Raw genomic sequence first — 4,702 nt, 5'->3', positions numbered from 1 at the left:
ATGCAGCACAAGGGAGGGAGGGAGCAAGCATGAGCACATCTTAAAGCCAAGGTTGTTTCCATTTCCCAGGGCAAGCAAGCCTGGGGACTGGGAGAAGCCCAGAGTGTCCAACTGCTTCCTGTACCTCTTGACCTTCAACTATGAGGCATGACCTTTACAACTTGTTGAGCGCAGATGGCTTCTAAAGGATATCCTCCCAGGACAGTGCTCCCAGACCTCACTTTTGGGACCTCGTCTGCATGCTGTGAAACAAGAAGACACTGCCAAACAGTGGCAAGCGCAAGGCCTTTAAGGTGGCCGTGGCGGGAAGGCAGGGCCTATTCTGGCTGTGGGAGCAGGAAAAGGTCCTAGTAGGAATAACTGTGATTTAATGCCACATTACCCAAATGTGACAGAGGCAGGATAATTGAGGTGCTTTCCCTCACCTCATACATATGTCCATGTACTTATGCACACAAGCAAAAGCACCCCTTTCTTCGAAGGACTCTATGTAAGCTACACAGACATGGGATGGAAACTGTTTCTGGGGAAGGGTCTGTGGCAGGAACCCCAAAACCATATCCTTACCAAGTTAAGGTCCCTGTGTTCTCATGAGGCAGGCAGGGAGGTTTAAAGGCAGGCAGGTTGGGAAACTTCAGGAAATCCTGACCCAAAGAACAAAGAGGTTCTGGCTGGAGGAGTCCTGGAAGCTACATCAGGATTCCCAGCACAAGTCTTAGAACCCAGATAGAACAGGTTTGACATTTTTTTTAAAACACACAACAGTTAGCTGGGATCCAGCATCCCAGAGGCTGAAGGAGCCAAGTTCAAGGCCAGAGCAAGTACACGTCAACACCCATCCAAAAAAAAAAACAACAAAAAAAACAAAAAACAAAAAACAAAAACAAAAACAACAAAACCAAACAAAACCCCCAAAACAATAACAAGAGAAAGCTGGAGCAAACCTCCAAACACAAAGAACAGTTAGTGACTGCCACCCAGTGGTGGTGAGCAGGGCCGCAGGACAGTGTACCTGAGGACTGAGGATCCTTCATTAGGGCCTTTGCTGCAGCCCTGTCTTCTGGTGTTGTGTGATTCTGACCCTAGAGATCCCCCCTCAAAGACAAGTGCCTTTGAGGATCTGGGATGCCTGGAGGTTACTGAGATACTAAGATACTCCATCTCACTGCAGAAGGCTACCTTGACCTCTCCGTCTTGCAGGAGAGAAACTTGCTGAGAGGGAGCTTCCGACTGTGTACCTGCTGTCTCCTGGCTTTAGAATGCTAGCTTTGTTTACTGATCCCAGACACTTTTCAAATGTATACAGGCTTGAGGTCAAGAGCATTGAGGTCAACTCAGAGGTGAAAAAGCTGGATGCTGGGTCTGGTCCCATCAACCCAGCACCCCTAGGAGCAGATCCCTCTGACAGCAGAGCCCTCTGCTTTAAGAGTCACCCTACCGTTCACAGTTGAGCTGATTGAACAGGTCAGAGCTGGCTTGTGGAATTGAGCAGCAGTTACTGCAAGACTCCAAGTTACCAGTCACAGCTACTATCTCTTTGTTCACTTCAGGGCTGTGCCTGTCACTCCTTGAGTGCCCTGGAACTTAGAGGCCTATTAAGTTCTCCTTAGGAGGAACAAAGTTCTGAGTAGGCCCGGAGAAGACTGCTCGCTAGTCTTGAACCACTCTGCCATCTCGTGGCCACATGTGGGAATGACAGCCCTACCGACCAGTCTCCTCTCAGCAGCTTATGAGCTGCGTCCTTACATAGTCTGCCCTTGACTTCCTCCAGGTTCCTCTGTTTGTGAGCTCTAAGAACCACTACCAAGGAGCTGCCCTCCACAGGCCCAGCCCCTTCCCCCTCTGCCTGCACTGTTTCTACCTGTCATAGGCAGTGACATCTTTGTGCTGACTCTCTCCTCCCCAGTAGCATGGAGGGCACACATCTCGATCCCGCTTCATCCAGGTGTCTGAAGCAGACTGGTGTGACTCAGCAAATGATTGACAATTGAGTCAAGACCATTAAATGTGCTTTCTGTAGACACCCACTGTTTGGTGTAACTGAAGGTGGCCTTATGTAATCTTGAGGGCTTTTTTTTCTGTGCAAATCTCTATTTCTGCCTTACAGGAAGAAGCTCAACAAATAAACATTTCATGGCACATATTACAGGGCTACCATCATTAATATTCAAAACCATATGTATGTATATATGTATGCATATATGTATATATGTATATACATATATGTATGTGTATACATATATGTATATATATGTATACACACACATATATATGTGTGTATGTATGTATGTATGTATGTATACACCCACACACATGCACACACACATAAAGGACACACTTGGTTTTTTCTTTCATTGTATGGCAGGTTCAAAGCTGGAATTGTGCATCCTATTTGGGGGGAGGGGGAACTAGAGGACTCAGTAAAATAAGAAACTAGTTTAAGACCAGCTCCTGAGTAAAATACTCTGGGATTTTTGTCCCAAGCTTTCTCTGATTGGTGCCTGAGAGATCAGGAGACCATCACATGGACATGTTTCAGGGGTGGGGACAAAGCTGTGTGGGCAGAGGGAATTGTGCAAAGAGGGTAAACCAAGGCAGTGGTCTAGAGACTCATCAGTCCTCAGCATTGTCCTCTTGCTGCCTTAGTCAGTGTCGCAGCAAGGACTGGGGTGACACTGGGGAGACAGTCATTGTTGGCTTACAGATGATTCTACTAGGTTCCTCCCAGGAACCTAGCAACAGCTTACATCATCCCTTGTTGCAATCACGTGCTGCTGCCAGGTGTGGGTGGCATATAAAAGGACTGCTCACCACCCCACTTCTCTCTCCAGTCCCATGTGTTCCCGGCTGGCCTCTCTTTCTCCCTGTCTTTTTCTGTCCTTCTGTCCTTGCTTCTTTACCCTCATGGCTCCAGTCTGACTCTACCACTTCTTCAGGTCCTCACTCCCCTCTCTTCCCCTAATAAACCCCCTTCATACCAGGTCTGCTGCTTTCTGTGACTTCTCAGGGGGCACCTTGGCATGGACCCACCAAGTACCTGCCCCTGCACACTGTATCATATTTCATAACAATCTTAGTGGATCCTAAACTCTCAAATTGGGCCTCAACTGAAAATTCACTTCTGGAAGTTTGAGCTTCCACAGTCTTCCCTCTGTCCCTGTCTGTGTCCAGATGTCCTCCCCAAGGACACGAGCTACCCTGGGCTGAGTCTCCGTTATGAACTCATTTAACTTTAGTAACATTTTTAAAGCCTCCCTGTGTTAGCCCAGAATATCTGACAGAAAACAACTTAGTGGGGTTTATTCTGGCAGGCCTGGTGGCCAGAGGAGCAGGAGGCAGCTGGTCACATGGCATCCAGAGTGTCAGCTCTCATCCTTCTTCTCAGACAGGACTCTAGCCCTTGGCATCATGCCACCCACATTCAGGGTAGGTTGAAGTAACCTAATGTAAAAACTTCCTCACTGACATGTTCAGAGGTCTGTCTCCTAGGATATATTAGCCCTGTTGATTGACAAGCAGTATTAACCATTGTAGCCCCCATCTCCAAACACAGTCATGTTGTGGGTACTGGGGAGAGGGTAGGGATTTACCAGAAGACCGTCAGGGGATGATCGGTTTACTCCACCCCTGTCAAAAGCCAGCTTCAACATCATGGTAAACTGAGGCAGGCCACGAAAGGGGTGTGGCATCAGCAATCAGTGCCAAAAGATGCGACTTTGGGCAATTTGGCTCTTTCTTAGTATTCTGGGGCCAGAAGCCAGTGGTTTCTGCCACTTTAACTCCTGCTGAGAACAGCAGGGGATTAAGAAAAAAAAGACTTAGTTACTTGGACTCTTTCCTTTTTGGCATAAGGGGCCCTCAGTGGTTGGCCAGGCGATAGGTTTGGGGTTTGTTGATTCTTTGTGAGCCAGAGAGAAAAGAAAGGTAGAAAGTCACACACACACACACACACACACACACACACACACACACACACACACACACACACACTGACTGGGCTTGACTACCTGTTTCCTCAATTTCACAAGTACACATGCATGCTTATATACATACACATATACCTACATATGTATGTTCATACATATAGACAGATATTACATACATACACATACACATACACATACACATACACATACACATGCACATACACATACACATACACATACACATATACATATGGTAGATAGAGCAGAGCCCCAACAGCCATACTTTATTTTTTCTCTCAACCTTTTTATACCTTCTTACACAAAGGTTCTTTATAAAATTACATCATAGATGAAATATTACACAAAAGGGAATTAAGAAGGATGTTGAGAGTAAGTTCAAAGCAGTGTTTCCTTCTATAAGCTCATTAAAAGTTCAAAACAATAGTTTCACAGTGCCTTGCTTTATCAGAGTGCACACTGTGGCTTCATCCTTGGACCTGAAGCTAGAATGAATGTTCTTCCTTGATCACAAATCTGTCTCAAGCCTATTTCTCTTCTTAGTGTAATTTATGGAAGCTCACTGTACTCCTTATAATGCAGTCTTTACTTACTACTCTATGAGGAGAGGACCCATTCTATTCTCGATTCTAACTTTACCATATCTTTCTGTCAAAACAACTAAAACCATCTCCTTAAACTTTCTTCCTGAAGTTATTTGAATCAAATCGAGAATTCTATAAAGCCACTAATTCATCTTAACATTACTTCACGAATGT

This window comes from Rattus rattus, chromosome 12 (genome assembly GCF_011064425.1).
Source record: "Rattus rattus isolate New Zealand chromosome 12, Rrattus_CSIRO_v1, whole genome shotgun sequence".
NCBI lineage: Eukaryota > Metazoa > Chordata > Mammalia > Rodentia > Muridae > Rattus > Rattus rattus.
The sequence above is the reverse complement of the archived record's forward strand: the minus strand, read 5'-3'. Positions refer to the sequence as shown.